Source organism: Tupaia chinensis, unplaced genomic scaffold (genome assembly GCF_000334495.1).
Source record: "Tupaia chinensis unplaced genomic scaffold, TupChi_1.0 Scaffold000291_1, whole genome shotgun sequence".
NCBI classification, from domain to species: domain Eukaryota; kingdom Metazoa; phylum Chordata; class Mammalia; order Scandentia; family Tupaiidae; genus Tupaia; species Tupaia belangeri.
In genome coordinates, this window is record NW_006159776.1 from 1927911 (window position 1) to 1946679 (window position 18769).

The 18769-nt window shown below is 38.3% G+C and overlaps 1 long non-coding RNA gene across 2 annotated transcripts in view; it reads left to right on the top strand.

The window, feature by feature from the left end:
- The window catches only part of LOC114008134 (uncharacterized), a 300116-nt gene extending 281562 nt beyond the window's left edge, over window positions 1–18554 (top strand). Inside the window, exon 5 of one of the 2 annotated variants that reach the window (XR_003549695.1) lies at window positions 18402–18554. This is a non-coding gene — a long non-coding RNA (uncharacterized LOC114008134). Of the gene's footprint in view, window positions 1–1761; window positions 1791–18401 lie in introns of those variants that run through there. The other variant, XR_003549697.1, reaches the window with a different exon arrangement.
- The last annotated feature ends 215 nt before the right edge of the window (window positions 18555–18769 follow it).

Genomic DNA, 18769 nt, shown 5'->3' on the forward strand with positions numbered 1-18769 from the left:
AGCCCACCGTGTCCGGGCCTCGTACCGTGGTCGACTACGTGGGAGTCCAGCGACATAGCCATTACGTTAACTCCTGGTCCCTTACACTGGATTTTTAAAAAAGTACCAGGTTTTAAAATTTTCACTCTATAGAATATGATTCTTTGTCATGGGAGAGAGTATATTAGACTTCAAAAAGCTCATTAAGAAAACCAGAATTATATTATGAGTTTATTTAGGGGTAAAGAAATTGAAAACCATGTATAGTTTTTCTATAATATGCATTTTCTATGGACTTTTTGGAAGACTGTATATCTATGATCTCAGTAACATAATTTGCATGAAGTTTGATAGCACTAAAACTGTCCGATTAATATTTAAAAAAAAATAAGCAGAAAGACTATTTTGCTTTATCTTTTACTTAGTCATGACTAACCTTTCAGGGACCGTAATACAGTTCCAACTAGTTGATGCATAAAGCACATGGAGGACTTGCTTAATGATTATGATCATAAGTACAGATTCCTCCAGTTTTTCACCCACCATTATGGTCCTTTAAACATTATTATTTTTAGATTTTGATTGATTTTGTGTAAGAGTTGTCAGTAATTGCATTCACTCCTTATATTATTCTCTGGGGGTTGGCATTAACTGATACAAGAAAAGAATACACCATACCTAATTTACCTTTTTAATTCTCTCTCTCCTTTTCTCCTCCATCTCCTCTTCTCTCCATCTCTCTGTCTTTCATCAAAAATTTCTTTCTAGTTTTTAGGGTATTTTTTACACCTCCTGAAAAAAATAGAATATTTATTATTATAAAAAGGAGACAACTATAACTCAATATTTGAAAAAAAAAAAGGTTTTTAATTATCAACACAAAAGTCAAACCAGAAACCTCGAAAAATTAGTTTTTCACTAAACCTATAATTTGTACTGTAACATCATATCATTTAGCCGTACACATTTTGCATTCATTTATTGCACTTCTGACTATTAACTGAGGATAAGAACATGCACCAAGCAGATGTGGAAGAGCTCTGCATGGGTCCTATACAAGGTAGCTTGGGTAGCAGTCTTGCTTGTTCAAATTTATGAGAGTTGACATACTCAGTCTCGAAAGTTTTTTAGAAGTTCACTCCAAGTTATAACCTTCCTACCCAGTGATACGTGTTCCAGAAGTTCAAACTATATGTCAGAAAAATGTTGATACTTGCCCCCACACAAGTGAAAATAGTGAAACAAATTTTAATGACCAAAATGCATTGAAATTTGGGTCTATTTATTTGTTTATTCACTCAAAAAAACCTTTAAAATATATTTCTGTACCTTGATATTTAGAGACTTCAGCATTTCTGGACTTCATTGATCTCTGGGACTTTTACAAAATAGAATTTGAAAATTATGGGATCAGATAATTTCCAAGTTTCCATCCAGTCCTAGCTTTCTATGTTCATGGTTATTTTACTATAATCATGCTTTCTCCTTTTTCTCTCTGGTTTCTAATGACCTCCTTCCCTCTTTTATCTTTAATCTCTCCACTGCTTCCTCTCAGAGAACATACACACTTGAAATGTGACCAGTGTGGCTGAGGAAATTAAATATTTAACTTTAATAAATTTAAATAGCCACATGTAGGTAGTGTCTACTGTGTGGGTTCAGATATGGAATATATATGCTTTTATAAATTAATAATCATAGAAAACAATCACTACAAGAATAGATGCAAAAGGCCAGTAAACATTGGCAACCAAAACTCAAATATCATTTTTCACTTTTCAGATTGAAAAGAAACATGAAGTTGGAAAAAGGTATTTTAGTGAGGGTTGGAGAAAATTATGGGAGGGTAGAGAAGGGGTCTTTTTGGAATCATTTTGTAAGTATTCTTATTTAAATCCTCTGTATTCTTTTCTCCATAACTCCAGTTCAGGGGATCCAGTTTATAGAAATACTGGCACAGAGAAATACAAGAAAATGTATTGCAACCCCATATGTATTACTGAAAAAGTGAAAACCATTTAAATGTAGAACTATGAGTAATGTATTGGATAACTCCAGGGGGTATTGTTTACCTTGTAGTCTGTGTGAATGGTGTTGGTGAGTGATATCTTTTGGAAAACCTGATATATCAAAGTATCAAAGTGATAAATTAGTTACAGTTCATCTTATCCACACTGTGAAATATCAAGCAGCCAGTAAAAATAGGGGTGGAGAGCTCTTCATAATGACATAGACATACCTAAGCTATTGGGTCATTCAAAAAGTCATGGCTGTTTTTCTATGAATAAATGAATTATGACTTTTTTGACCACCTAATAGACTGTTAGCCAGAGATAGTATGTATAGAGGAATGTGTGCAATAAAATACCATTTAGATTTAACAAAACAAGAATAGTAAACCCAACAAAACAAACCAAAATTGTATGTAAGAATATTTAGTATCAAGTTTATGAATTCAGGCTGGAAACAAATGAAGATCGTGTGTCTGACACTTACTAGCTGTGACTAGCTCTATGTCTTGGAAAACTTAACTAAGCCAGTGTCTGCATTTGTCTTCTCATCTGTAAAATGGGGCAGCGACAGTGTCAACTGCCTACCTGATAATGTTGTTATGAGGATTCAGTAAATTAATAGATGAAAGCATTTAGAACCCTGCTTGGAAAACAGTGAGCATTGTGATGACTGGTGTTATTATCACTATGTCTTTTGCATGCACCTGAATATGCACCTAAATGTGGGACAATGAGCAATGCAATGCGGAGAGAAATATCTAGAAGACACCACATTGTTAACCATCCTAGACAGTGCTGTTTTTAGATATTAATTTTTGATTATATACTTTACATGTATTTCTCCATGACTGTTGCTTGACTTTTGAGACTTTTGGTATCTTTTGTAATGCAAATATTTTCAATTTTATGTTGTCTAATATGTTAATCTTTTCCTTATTGGCCTGCCTTGCTTAGCAAAGTTGTCTAAGGAAAAAGTTTGAAAAATGGGATGAGCAGGTTACACTGGGAGTTTAGTTCTGTGTGTCAGCATCTGACTACAGTTCAGGAGCCAATGCCACTTAATCAGGGCACTTGTCCTCTGGCTGTCATGGTCCCTTCTGCTCCCCATCACCTCCAGTGTGCCTGTTGCTATTGTAATTTATTGTCCCTTTGTTTTTATTATGAGAGAGAGCTACTTCGCAGTCCCACCTCTCTAACAAATCTGAAAAGATCGGGCCCAGCCACTGTGGTACAGCAGTAATACATGTGACCTGCCAGGCTAGAAGCCTATGACTGGCTGTGGATATGGATCCTTTGGCCAGTTTGAAAACATCCCAGGGTGCTCACTTGGACATCCAGGATTCTAAGGTGAAGAGAAGGGATTGTGTCATGATGAGCTCCTATTAAGCGTGTTGCTTTCTCTCTCTCGCTCTCTTGTGCATGCACACTTCTCAATCATTAAAACAGTACAATAAAGCTTAGCACAGGTGGTAGAGTGCCACTGTGTGATGTTGGAGCCTTCTAAAAGCTCCAGATTCAGTTCCTAGGTCGACCTATGGCCTCAGATCACACCCTTTATCCTGCTTGGCTGGAGGGTTGTAGGGAAGGGCATGGCATGAGGAGATTCTGTTGGGAGTTCCCAGTTGGCTTACTTTCCCTCTCTCTGTTTATGAAATATAAATAAATAAACTAAAAATAGCCCTCCAAACTTAACTGGTCAAAAGTTGCCCCCCAAAAGAATGCATGCATGGTTTTCCTTTCAAGACTACTCCCATTTATGTTCTTGCTTGGCTATTTATTTATTTATTTTCAGAAACAACACTGTTTAATCCCTGAGCTTCCCATTTCCTTTTTATTTATTTGTCATTATTTTTTGTTAACAATTGATTACTGTGTATCACTGCAGCATACAAAACGTATTTTCCCTTCCTGAATACACCGCACATTTGTTCAAAGATATTACCTTTACTTATAGTCATCATCAGATAATTTTTCATTTTCGATTCTCTTACACGTTATGCTTCTTTTTTCTCCCCCTTGATTCCCTCTCTTTCTGATTTCCGAGTTCTGTGTGTCAGCATCTGACTACAGTTCAGGAGCCAATGCCACTTAATCAGGGCACTTGTCCTCTGGCTGTCATGGTCCCTTCTGCTCCCCATCACCTCCAGTGTGCCTGTTGCTATTGTAATTTATTGTCCCTTTGTTTTTATTATGAGAGAGAGCTACTTCGCAGTCCCACCTCTCTAACAAATCTGAAAAGATCGGGCCCAGCCACTGTGGTACAGCAGTAATACATGTGACCTGCCAGGCTAGAAGCCTATGACTGGCTGTGGATATGGATCCTTTGGCCAGTTTGAAAACATCCCAGGGTGCTCACTTGGACATCCAGGATTCTAAGGTGAAGAGAAGGGATTGTGTCATGATGAGCTCCTATTAAGCGTGTTGCTTTCTCTCTCTCGCTCTCTTGTGCATGCACACTTCTCAATCATTAAAACAGTACAATAAAGCTTAGCACAGGTGGTAGAGTGCCACTGTGTGATGTTGGAGCCTTCTAAAAGCTCCAGATTCAGTTCCTAGGTCGACCTATGGCCTCAGATCACACCCTTTATCCTGCTTGGCTGGAGGGTTGTAGGGAAGGGCATGGCATGAGGAGATTCTGTTGGGAGTTCCCAGTTGGCTTACTTTCCCTCTCTCTGTTTATGAAATATAAATAAATAAACTAAAAATAGCCCTCCAAACTTAACTGGTCAAAAGTTGCCCCCCAAAAGAATGCATGCATGGTTTTCCTTTCAAGACTACTCCCATTTATGTTCTTGCTTGGCTATTTATTTATTTATTTTCAGAAACAACACTGTTTAATCCCTGAGCTTCCCATTTCCTTTTTATTTATTTGTCATTATTTTTTGTTAACAATTGATTACTGTGTATCACTGCAGCATACAAAACGTATTTTCCCTTCCTGAATACACCGCACATTTGTTCAAAGATATTACCTTTACTTATAGTCATCATCAGATAATTTTTCATTTTCGATTCTCTTACACGTTATGCTTCTTTTTTCTCCCCCTTGATTCCCTCTCTTTCTGATTTCCGACCCTCCTCCCACACTGTCTTTAGTATCTGCAGTTGCTCTCATGCCTTTATGCCATCCAGGCTTTCAGTTTCTTCCATAGAGCACAGACACTTGGTATATACTGAGTGGGGACATACAGGGCCCCTCTTTCATAGTTTTGATAGCTGAAATTGTGATCTGCATATCTGATTTTTTTTTGAGAGGTTTTTGCTATAGGGCGCGTGTGCTTGCCAGAGCTCCTATTAAGCGTGTTGCTTTCTCTCTCTCGCTCTCTTGTGCATGCACACTTCTCAATCATTAAAACAGTACAATAAAGCTTAGCACAGGTGGTAGAGTGCCACTGTGTGATGTTGGAGCCTTCTAAAAGCTCCAGATTCAGTTCCTAGGTCGACCTATGGCCTCAGATCACACCCTTTATCCTGCTTGGCTGGAGGGTTGTAGGGAAGGGCATGGCATGAGGAGATTCTGTTGGGAGTTCCCAGTTGGCTTACTTTCCCTCTCTCTGTTTATGAAATATAAATAAATAAACTAAAAATAGCCCTCCAAACTTAACTGGTCAAAAGTTGCCCCCCAAAAGAATGCATGCATGGTTTTCCTTTCAAGACTACTCCCATTTATGTTCTTGCTTGGCTATTTATTTATTTATTTTCAGAAACAACACTGTTTAATCCCTGAGCTTCCCATTTCCTTTTTATTTATTTGTCATTATTTTTTGTTAACAATTGATTACTGTGTATCACTGCAGCATACAAAACGTATTTTCCCTTCCTGAATACACCGCACATTTGTTCAAAGATATTACCTTTACTTATAGTCATCATCAGATAATTTTTCATTTTCGATTCTCTTACACGTTATGCTTCTTTTTTCTCCCCCTTGATTCCCTCTCTTTCTGATTTCCGACCCTCCTCCCACACTGTCTTTAGTATCTGCAGTTGCTCTCATGCCTTTATGCCATCCAGGCTTTCAGTTTCTTCCATAGAGCACAGACACTTGGTATATACTGAGTGGGGACATACAGGGCCCCTCTTTCATAGTTTTGATAGCTGAAATTGTGATCTGCATATCTGATTTTTTTTTGAGAGGTTTTTGCTATAGGGCGCGTGTGCTTGCCAGAAAGACAGAGAGAGACAGAGAGACAGAAAGAGAGAAATTACCCCCCAGGGGTGATGGCCATGCCGCAATCCCTCCTTCCCCATTCTCCTCCCAGGATCTTGGGCACACACACACACACACACACACACACGTACGTCCGGCGTGAGTTTAAACCACCGGGTCTGGGACTCGAACCGCAGTCGACTACATGGGAGTCCAGTGACATAGCCATTATGCTAACTGCATACTGGCCCCTGATTTTTTTTAAATATAAATAGTCTATTCTTGTATATCATACCACACTCTTTAAATTACTATGACATAATAAGGTAGACTCTATGCTTTAGAATAAGTAATGTAAATATGGATTCTTAGTTTTATAATACCTTTTTCAATTTACTTGAAAACCACATGCCTGAAATCTCATTTAAAGAATTTTAACAATGTTCACTGACAATTTGCTAATTACCAGATTCTCACAATAATCTTATAAATAACTATAGTTTAGCAACTTAAATCACAGAGAGGTTAAACAATTTGACCAAAGGGATATGGTTAATAGTGGTGGACTCAGAATTTGAAACCTGGTAAATACTCTGGAGCACAGCCCAAACTCTGGAACAAGTAATTAATTTTTTAAAAAAGAAAAGTAAGGAGAAGAATATTTTCTCTAAGTTTAAAAATTACTGTTTTTTTAAATCTTTGACAGTTTTCTAAATTTTCAGATGTATTCACTGAAATTAATGAGTAAATTTCATAAGAAATTCACTAGCTTCTCAACACCTATGTTCATGTCTCCTATATTATTCATAAGACTATTCACAGGAAATCTGTTTTTTTTTTCTCTTTGATTCTATTGGTCAGAAATCTGTCTACTCTATCAGTCTTTACATAAAACATGTTTGTTGTTTTGTATTATTTCTCTTCTCCTTTAAGGCTTCTGAGCGAAAGTCTAATATTTTTCAGTCTTCCTTTTCTCCTCTAAAGAGTTTTATGGCTTTGCATTTCCTTCTTAGTCCTACTTTGGCCTCTGCCAATGTTTTATTCTAAAAGTCTCTCCTCTTTATCACTTGTGAATAATTTGCACATTCAATTTTGATTACTTTTTTTAAACACAGCATCTTATTAAGGAGTGTTCTTATATCTCCAAATGGACAAATTAAAGTTTATTTTTATTTATTATTTGGGTCTGTGATGGAGAAAATGCCATGGACTCAATCAACCCTATTTCACATCTCCTCTTTAATGAGCAATTGGAAGCCCATTCTCCCCACATTTGCAGTTGGGCAAGACCACATAACTTTTTCTGGACAATGAAATGTGAACAGAAGGGACTGCACAGTCCCTTGGTCTTCTTGTCCTCTTGAGTTGTGAAGGCCAAGACCTTTGTCAAGATGGCTGAATCACAGAGTAAATGAATCTGTATGAGAAAACTTCAAACGCTTATGGAGAAAATGAAATGAAAGTATGAGTTTACTTTGGCACAAACATTTCTGAAAAACATGTACTCTTTTCATAATAGGTATTTTTTCACTGTTTATAGAATCATTTCATTTATTTTTGTTATTTTTAACTTCACCAGAGGGAAACAGAGAAAGAGAGAGAAATGAGAAAGCAAACTACCAGGTCTGGGACTTGAAGTATGGTTGGCCATGTGGGAGTCTAGTGCCTTAACCACTACACCACCTGCTGGCCTTAACATTTTCCAATTTTGAAGACCCCTCATATTGGTAAGAAGGAGAAATAATCTAAAGAGGCCTTCCTAGAGTGGATTTTGAAAAAACAAACAGACAAAAGTCTTTATTGTTTGGAACCACTGAGATTTTGATGCATACAAACTATTATTCCTTCTATTAACTTTTACATGACCATAGTCTTTCCTTCTACCTCCAAATTAGGAAATATTTCTTAAGTTGCACATGGTGGTAACACAGTCAAGCCAAAAAAGTATTGAGTATTGAGGAAACCCAACAGAAAATTTTTCAGTACTATTAGTTTAACAAAGTGGCTGTATTTGTGCTACTAGTCCTCATGCAAATTAGATCTTCAAAAGGTTCATGGGAAATGCATATAATTTTAAAAAACTATGCATGGATTGCAATTTTTTGGACCAAGATAAACTCCTACTTTAATTTCAGTTTTCCATGAACTCTTTGAAGTCTCACCCTAATATCATCCTTTTATTCACTCATTTACATTTCCAAGCCCCTATTTAAGTAAAGGATTTTGTACTGAGCTCTTTGGATACCCTCTTGGAACAAGAATCTAAACAGGAGAAAGTAACAAGTGTTCCTGAAAGTTTGAAATAACAATGGATAAGGAAAACTCAGAGAGAATGTTCTTCCTAGCACCCGTGGCATTAGATTTCCCCAAATTGCTGCATCACACACATCTCTTTACCCATGATCATGTCTCATTATTAGATTTTTCTAATTTCAATTATTTTCCTAATAATCTTATGTTTTGTCTATTTCATTTTTATTTGATGGCCTGGCTGCCACATCTGATTTGTGCATTTTTGCTCATGCTATTGTTTGCAGACACATTTTGGCTGAGACCTCATCTGATGAACCATTTGTTAGTTCTGATTGAGTAGGTCACTTGTGGGCTCAATTAACCACTTGCCCTTCATCTGATGGTGCAAGTGGCCAATTGCACCTGCAATTTGCTAATTAAAGGTTTGGTCATTTCCATAGGCAATTTTGCCTTTATCTAATTGTGGGGCTGCACAAGCTTCCTTTCATCATTTGAGTACATTCCAACCCATGTAGGCAGAGGATGATGACTTCTGAGGAAAGGAAGTAGAAAAAAAGAAAATGTAAAATTTTATTTTCCAGTAGAGTTGTCCGATATAGGTACAACTCACAGATTAAAAACCTAAATTTTTATGTTCAAGTTAAAAAGATCTCTATGCAAATGTTTTTAAAAATATTTTGCTTAAAGAATATTTATCCTGCCTAAATAGATATGTTTATTATTACACACTTAGGAAAATTCCTGGAATGAGTGTGTGTGTGTGTGTGTGTGTGTGTGTGTGTGCATGCGCACATGTTTTGGGTTTATGTACATAAACTAATTCCAAAAACTTGCAGTCTTGATCTGAAAGAGCTGAAGGAACAACAAAATACAGATAGGCTCTGTGCGGGAGAATCATAGAGTAAAAGAGGGCTGTGAACTTCAGGGGTGGAAGGGGAAATTCATCACTCCCATCCTTTCGTTAAGTGTTTTACAAATGGCTTGAAGTGGGCCAAGTGGTTCATATAAGAACTAGGGAGCAGAATTGAAAGATGTTCTTTTGTGTCATTTCATTTGGACTTAATGCCAGGACAAAAGAACTGCAAAGATCAGAGAACCCTTCTACCTATAATACACACTGAAAACAGTCAAGTTCTTCTTCCCTTCTAGAAAGTACCCAGTATACAGACAACAGTCAGAGAATGTACTTATTGTCCAGATTTTTCATTGTATATAATCTTTGGAATCACAGCCACACAGCCAATTTCTATGGCCCATCTGTCAGGACATTGAAATTGCTTTATTATACAGAACCCGCTCACAGATTCTGTGGATTCAGTAAGGAATATTTACTGAGTGTCATCTGAGATCTCAGAGGTTCCATAAAACACTTAATTAACATACAAAATCCACTTCAGCTAAGCCTATACCTACTTTCTGAATATCAGTTACTGATTTGATTACTCTGGAGGCTCCCTTCAGCATGGGGGAAAATTGCAGAAGCTACTGGAGAACAAGCAAAGCAAGGTGGGCAGCCTCTGACAGCTGCTATTTTATCCCCTGGGTGTGAGAGCTGGTGACACAGCCCCTCAAAGAAGCACAGAAAAAAGGTCTGCAGACTGCTTTTGTTTGTTTCTTTATCTTTTTGTTGTATTTGGAGAGCTCTCTTGCATGGATCATTGTTTATGCCATGTATCTGACTTGCCTTCCCGGTCTCTACCATTTATAAGTTGTGTTACTTTCAGTAAGGTAGGTAACCTCTCTGGGCTTCAGTTTGCCTTTCTTTATAAAGAAGAGAAGAATCTCCTTCATGGGGTTGCTGTGATGATTAAATGAGATAATGTAAAACCGGGTGGTATTTCTTCCAGTGTCACCAGCCTGTGATGGGTGAAGGACTAGCCCCTTAAGATAAAGGAGTATTGCTCACAAACATGGCTCAGCGGGTAACAGACTACTTTGTGTAGACCGGGTACTGAAAACCCAGTTGCTGATTGAGTAGGTAGCTATTAGAAGTTCTATCAGCAGCAGTTATGGTGTTTCTGCAGTTTTGGGCTCCTCGTGTGCATAGGACCTCATCTCCATCTAACTACTTTTCCGGTGTTTATGGCCATCTTCTAGGATATCCCCTACCTGGCACCACATCACTGCCCTGTCTTCAGCAGGGCCTTTGCTAGATATCATTAGCAACAGGCAAACCCAAAATCCTGATACTGAAAGAGGCCTAGGGTCTTTGAGACATTCCAAGAAAAAGCAGAGAAGGAAGGTCCCCCTCCTTGCTTTGTGACAATTTCCATTATAAGGGTCCCATTGTGAGGCCAGAAGATGGCTTAGCGGTTATGACACTGAATTTCCACATGGCCAACTGTGGTTACAGTCCCAGAGCTGGTAGCTTGAAACGGGCCGGATGAGCATGTGTGTGTGCACCCAAGATCCTGGGAAGAGAATGGAGAAGAGATTGTGGCATGGCCATCTGCCCCAGGGGGTGATTGCTCACTTTCCCTCTCACTGTCTCTGTCTCTGTCTGTCTCTCCAGTGAGCACACATGCCCTAAGTCAAAAACCTAAAAAAAAAAAAAAAAAAAGAAAAAGAAAAAAAAGAAAAGAGTCCCATTGTAGGGTTTACCTTTATGAAGGCAACTCATTAGGTGTCTCCTTCAACTTTATCATTCCTTAAAACTCAGATGTGATGACTTCTATGGGGTCTAAAGACTCAGATGTGATGATTTCCAAGGGGCCTATGCTTGGAGACAAATCAAATAGGACCCATGCCAATGTCAGAATGATAGTGCCCTCCATTGGTCTGGTTGCTTTTTTTCCAAGTTCTTTCTCAGGAAACTCTTTCTGTTCTTGTACAAAAAGGCATTTGACAGATGTGCCCTATGCTTGTCAGATGTATCCAGACATGTCTGAATCCTCATTTGGACTCGCACTGAGACCCCTGTTATATGTATAAAGCGTCTACGGTGCTTGGGGCACAATGTAAACTTTTAAATGCTGGTCTATTTCCTTGTCCTGAAAACCACATCATACACTGGGATCATGGGCTGTTTCTTAGATTTTTCCAGTATTCCTTCCCCTCAGATGTAGGGGAATTTTCAAACTAAAGTGTTTGAATCATGATGAAGGAGCCAGATCTCCGTTCTCAATTACTTTAATTACTAGTTCTACAGAAACATTAAACCAGCTAGAACTCAGGGATGTATTGTTTAAAAAATTTCTTCTTGAAAACACAATTGGTCTCTTCTAATTCCCCCAATATCATTTTATATCTTCAACAAATTAACTTCAGAGAAACATCACTATTTCACTCACTGTACACTAAGTTTCCCTGAGATCACAAATGATCCCCACGTTTAGCATTTGCAAGCATAAAGTTCTGTTTCTCACTGACTTTCCATGTTCATTATGAATTAGCTGTGGTTCCAGCTTCTCTTCATACCATGGCTAGCCTACTCTGGAGCCTAGCAAAGATACATCCTAGAATTGATGGGAAGACACCAAAAGTTTTGAAGACAAGAGTAACATTATGAAGTCTGATCACTTGAAATAATCACTCTGATACTAGGTTGGAAAGAATATGAACTGAAAAGGAAGAAACTGGTAACAGGGGAAGTAATTACAAGGCATGTGACAAATGTTGTGAACAGGATATGCAGTAATAGTATCTGGTGAAAGTTGTTTCCAGAAAGATGGAGCCAGTAGACTGTGGCCATGGAGAGGACTTAGCTTACACCCTTACTTCCAGGCTGTCTATTAAAGAGAAATAAACGCAGACCAGATTAGTGACCAGTTGCCGTAGAGACAGGCTAACTCCTGGAATGCACAGTGAATGCAGGGCACAACACAAAAAGCCCAACAAAGACTTCTGACTTGTGTAAAATGACCCGCCACTCCAGAAATACCTTCGGGTTCCTGGAGAGAGAGAACTGTTGCTAGCCTGGGACCTGCGGTGGGAGTTCAGCATCTCAGCAAATGAATATTTGTCTTCTTGCACCTGTCGGTGCCCTACTAATGTCCTGCTAATCTCTCTGTCTCATTTGTCCCAGGGCTTGCTTTCCTTTTTCTGGAACAACTGCCAACTCAGGCAATTACAGGGGAGAGGGACCCTCTTCGAAGTACACAGAGGGCTTTACTTTCAGGAAGCTGCCTGGATCATCTCCTGAGATTATATTTGGCTTTGCTAGCTATCTCCCTGAGGTCACTATTTGTAGACGTAGCCGTTGAAATGTTAAGAGCAAGTCTATGACTTAGGAGGAGGGAGCCGAGAGGACTTAGGTATTTAAATGGGCTCTTTGTAATCTCTCTCTCCCTCTCTGTGGTTCACTGAGCAAACTAGCCTTGTAGCGCTGCATTGATCATTCTCCTCACAGTCTCCTGGAGAAGAATGAGCAAGCTGTGAGAGATTTATCTCCAGGCTGGACTCTCCTCCAGCTGTGAGTGACACAGTCAAAGAAAGGCTGTCAATGCGGCCTCTGAGGTGGAGCTGGGGCTGGGGCTGGGAAGATGTATCTTCTGTCAGAAAGACCTGGAAGTGAGATAACCCTCGGGGTTGACAAACCCTGTTCCCAACGAAGTAAAAGAAGGGGACTTTTTGGAGTGGACAGAGCTGAGAGGGAGCATCGACTAAGTGATTTACTATTGTTCTCCTTGCTCCCTTCTGAAGCCAGGCCATGGCCACATCTGTGAGCCTTCAGCTAGGCACAACAGGTCTCTGGATGAGGAGACTTCTCAGAGTTCAGGAGCCCTGCAAGGTTTTGGGAAGTTCGCCAGTGAGGAATTTGAACATCAAAAGATTCAAAGGTGATTGGAAAATCCAATCCTCAAATTGTCAGAAGCAAAACTTCCCTGTCCTATTTTGACGACTTTAACAGTGAGGATGGTGGTACAGTGATCCACGTAGGGGCTCAGTCTTTACCTGGCAAGCCCTTGCTTCCAAACAAAGTCCATGTTTTGCCACACTATCTTAATTTTGACAAGCCGGGGAAGAAGGAAAGATGGTTATTTTATCTGGACACAGAGAGCAGTTTTAGTGATATTCCTAATGGAAATTGTAAATCTCGAGAGTCAGAGTTCAAATACGGGTCTCTTAGCATTTGACATATTTTTATTTTGGGTCCAATTGAAGTACATTTTTAATAGACAGGACAACACTTCCTGCCTTCAATCAGAGATAATACCAGACTAAGATAATCTTCTGAGGCAGCCAGTTGCATTTCAACTTAAGATAAATATGCCCCTGGTAAAATTTCACCCATTCTGGTTTTAAAAGATGTCACGTCCAAGGTCAATTAATTGTTCTTGCAACTTAAAGCCAATCAGGAAGATGAGCAAGAATCAAGATTCTTTTGCAAAATGAAAATTTATCTTTAATCAGTGGCTTTTTTCCCCCCTGAATTTTCTTACTTTAAAAAAGTATTTGCATTATTCAAAAATTAGGAAAAAAAAAAGAAAGAATGGATTAGCAGTGGGACATGACAATGTACCAAGATATTTAAAATAAGTTGTTGCTAAATGGTTTTGTACCACCTGACAAAGATTTACACAATGTCAGTGACTTTGCAATTTAGTCTGAGATTCTGCTTTAGAACGAAGTGGCTAAGCCTCCTGATGAAGCAGGTCCGAGCCTAGTGCATTTCACTCAACAGTTATTTTCTGAGGCTCTTTTGGAAAACTATATTAAGAACAATAAGGTATAGATACGGGCTTCAAAAAGATTACATCCCAGGGGAACTTCGAGCTCAAAGTGGACGACTGTACATAATTTTCTCAGCTTGTGCAGAACCTCAGTTTGAACATTTATAAAATTAAAATGACCATACTTCTCCTAGCTCTCTTACTGGCTACTTTGAGAACTAGGAAAAAATAAAAAGAGAAAGAAAGAGATAGAGAAACGGAAAAGGGAGAGAGAAGGGGAGGGAGGAGAGAGAACAAATGAATTGTAAGTTAAAAGGCCCTCTATATACACTGATGGTTTATCCCACTTTTAAAACCTGACAGTCTTTTTGTGAGGTAGCCAGTGTAGCACCCTTATGAGAAATGCTTCTTATATTATGCCTTGTCCATGGTTGCCTAGAAACCATAATCTTATTTTCCTGGCCCTCACTCTTTTCTCTCCTCTTCTCTCTGTTGAGGGCCTGATTCAGAACTGCTATGGCTGCAGATATCTCTGTGACCTGCCCATGGCATTTCGGGGATGAGGACGTTGTATCTGTGGATTTTGAATTTGGCATTTTCATACTCATTGTCTCATTTGATCCTTACAGAAACCCTAGGAGATTTATTGCCCTCATTTTTATGTTGAAGAAAACTCAGTTTCCGAGAAGTTAAGGAAGTATCCCAAGGTCACAAAACTAACAAATAGCAGAGCTAGGTTTCAAATGGTCTGCTTTGACTGATTTCTTTGGAATAGACAGCACAGGAGATCTCTGTCCTGCTTTCTTCCTTTGAGACCTAAGCTTTTTACCTGTTTGTAGTTCTTGACCTGTTGAGCAGTAGTGTATACCTGGTGCCAGACTTTGACCAGGCTGTGCTCACAGACTAGTGGGTTGATATGAAAAGTTAGGGGATCTCAGTTCAAGTCTCAACTCTATTGCTTACTAAGCTGAGCTCTAATTTCTTCATCTGCAAAATGGTGATAATAACATGGACCTCTTGTGAGACTCAATAAGAAAATATTTATCAGAATGCAGTCTGAGCATGTGGCATATAGTAGAGGGTGCCCAGAAATCTCAAGTCTGAATTCCCATCTCTTCTGGAATTGGCCCAGAACCACTGTATCCTATAAACTAAAGGTCTATTTGAGGTGTTTTGTGATGTATTTGCCAGCCTGGACCTCAGTTTCCCCAACTTTCATGCAGACAAGATGACATAGCTTCAGATGAAATACTTCACTAAGAGACTCAGAGTCCTTGTTCTTCGGTGGTTTCCCAAATTAGTTTCTGTTAGTGGATGCTTTTTAAAAAAATTTATTTATAGGGAACCAGCAGTTAGCGTAATGGCTATGTCGCTGGACTCCCACGTAGTCGACCGTGGTTCATGTCCCGGACCCGGTGGCTTAAAAAACTCATGCCGGGCGCGTGTGCGTGAGTGCCCAAGATCCCGAGAGGAGAATGGAGGAGAGGGTATTGCGGTGTGACCATCCCCCCTGGGGGGTGATTTCTCGCTTTCTGTCTCTATGTCTCTCTCTGTCTGTCTGGCGAGCGCACGCGCCCTACAGTGAAAATCTCTCCAAAAAAAAAAAAAATTATTTATATTATTTTTTTTTTAACACACCTATCAAAGAGCCCCATTATACAAAATCGACAAATGAGAACATCTCTGAACGGGGAGATGTTAAAGGACTCAGAGCCTACCTAGTCAGACTCGTGTCACTATATTCCCCCTTCCCAACCCTGCAGTGGTACAGAGCATGGTTTGAAAATCACTGGTACTCATTTAGTAAATGAAGAAACTGAGACCCAGGAAGAGTTACTTACTAAAATGATTTAAATGTTAAAAATAAATACATTATTTTTAAACACCTTGACTTGATCTTGTATTTAACTGTGTTACAAGGTGAGAGAAAAATACATGTTTCACTTTTCTACAAAGGAATTTTTTTCTACAAAGGAATTTACTTATTTTTACATTTTCCCACAAAAATTTACTTTATGTATCAAAAAAAATTTTGCTCATACTCTATAGTTCTTGACAGTTAATAAACAACTTTCAAAATTTCAAGAAACTGACTTTAAAAATAATCATCAAAATATTTGTTACAATTTGTTTGTGACTCTATAACAGAGACAGTATGGTTTTAAATATTTTTGAGAAAATATTTACTGTCAAATAGTCAAACTGTTGAAAAGAAAACACCCAGCACATAATTCACACATGAACCTTCTCAATTCAGCCCTGCCTACCAAGTATTCTGTGATATACCATCTGCTAGCAAAGATCAGTCTCTTTTTCTTCCTTCAAAGTCTTCCTCAAGATAAAACTCTGGTTGTGGCCACTCTTTTGCAACCTCTACTTATTACAATGCAGGACTGGAAAAGTCCAGGTTATTTTATGGTAGAGAATCAGATAGATTCTAAAATTCTCTCTGCCAGGCAGAACTGTTCATGGTGCCAGGCCATCTTTCCAAGAGCTTCTATTGGCTTAGTTGAGATATATCTTAGCCCCATAGTTTCTGGTTTAATCTTCAAATATCACATTCTAGTCAAAGCCCTGTCCAGTAATGAGTATTTCCAGTTACTGATTCAAGGCAACAGGTATTATTGAACATATACAAATAACCATTCTGACACAAAATAAGTAAACTTCCAAATATTTTCCAATTCCAGAGGGGTCAGGAAGGGAGAAAGGTTTATGTTTCCATTTAAAGAAACAAACAAGAAGAAAAAAACATTTTAACAAATCGCTAAACCTATCAATAGCTCAAAAGAAAGCAAAATCCTTAAATTGGGAAAACAAAGCATAGTAACGAAAAAGACAGTAATGTTTTACTCAAAAAGTCATAAATTTCTATTTCTTCATCTCAGTAGTATAAAATTAATAATTCCTTAGTTGAATTTGCAGTGTTACTGTGGTCCAATCTTTCCGATTGAATCCTAGAAGTTAACATTCAATGTTATTATTAATATTTCTTGTCCCTAGCATTAAGTTGGTTATTTTCTTGGTTGTTTTTTGTTCTCTTATTTCTATACATGTGTCTTTAGTTTCTTGGTAAAGCACTCTTAAAAACTTCTTGAAGAGCTGGTCTAGTGTTTGTAAATTCTTTCAGGTTCTGGTTACCTGAGAATATTTTTATATTTTCTCCCCACATGAAGGATAATCTTACTGGGTATAGTATTCTTGGTTGAAAATGTTTTTCGCTTAATACTTTGAATATATTTTCCCATTATTTCCTTGTTCACATTGTTTCTGATGAGAGGTCTGATATTAACCTGATGGGATAACTTTATAAGTAAACTGACATTTCTCTCTTGCCAATTGTCTTTGTGGATTTTGCCAATCTGGCTATGATGTGCCTTGGAGAAGATCTTTTTGTATTGATTCTGTTAGGTGTCCTTTGTATTTCTTGGATCTGGATATTTGAATGCTTCTCTAGATTTGGAAAGTTTTCTTCCAGGATTTCATAGAATAGATTATCACTGCCCTTATTAGTTTCTTCCCCTTCTGGGATACTGATTATCTGGATTTTTGGGTACTTAAAGGTATCTAGTATTTCTTATATAGTATTCTCATTTTGGAGGGTTATTTTCTCAGTTCTTTTGGTTGTTTTTTCTAGGTCAGAGATTTTTCATTCAACATCCAAGATTCCATCTTCTGCATGGACTAATCTGCTTTTAATACTTCAAGGGGGGATTTTATTTCCTGTATTAGAGCCTTCATCTCTAACAGCTCTGTTTGATTCTTGTTTATGGTGTGTAGTTCCTCTTTCAGATCATGCAAGAACTTCCTCACCTCCTGAAACTCACTGTCTCTTTTCTCCTGATCTGGAACTCAACATCTCTCATCTCTTGCATCTCATTTAGTTTTGTCACTATGAATGTTCTGAATTCTGTATCAGCTCTACCAGACATTTCCATGAGTACCACTGTACTATCTGTGGATGGTGAGGGATTCTTCTTTTCACTTATGAGAGAGATATTTCCTTGGTTTCTCATATTTCTTTTGCCTTTGTGGTGGTTCCTGGTCATTCTGTGACACAATCTCTCCTCTAATTGTCTGAATGTTTTGGGAGTCTAGAAGATGAGTTTTAAAGCATAAGTTTAGTAGCCTTGGTCCCAGAACATACCAAGACACACCTCAGATTTAAAATAGCTTCTTGTCTGAGTGTTTCAGGAGTCCCTACATAAAGATGAATAGAACGGTGTTGAAAATGCAACCCATTAACAAATTCCAGCTCAAGAGGCAGGTTAGGAAATACAAAGAATATAACATGGACTTGCTGCCATTGGCACACAAGATCTTGAACAGATGACTTGTTATTTCTGATCCTCAGTTCTTTCTCAGTGAATGAGACTATACTTTCTCATCTCACAGGTTTATCTATGACGAGAAACCTCAAGAGGAGAGACCTGTTGCACAATAAGCACTGATTGTCCTCCATCAAACCCAAAATATCCTTCCCTCCTCTTCATATTCCTGACCAAGCCCCTAGAGAATGTAATTTATTAAGTCCAAAATGGGCTCCAAAAAACCACTTAAAGAAAAAAAAGAAGCAATTTTCCTAGCCCTTTCTAATGCACATTTACCTCCTGCCACATTGCAAAAGTCTACAAAGGAGTTTTAAAGACTTCTCCCTCCTTCTATATTTCTTGGAGATTATATAATAATGAATGTGCTTTCCTTCTTTATAGTGAAGAAGAAAATATCTGGAAAAGCTTCTGTAATCATCTTAAACAAAAAAT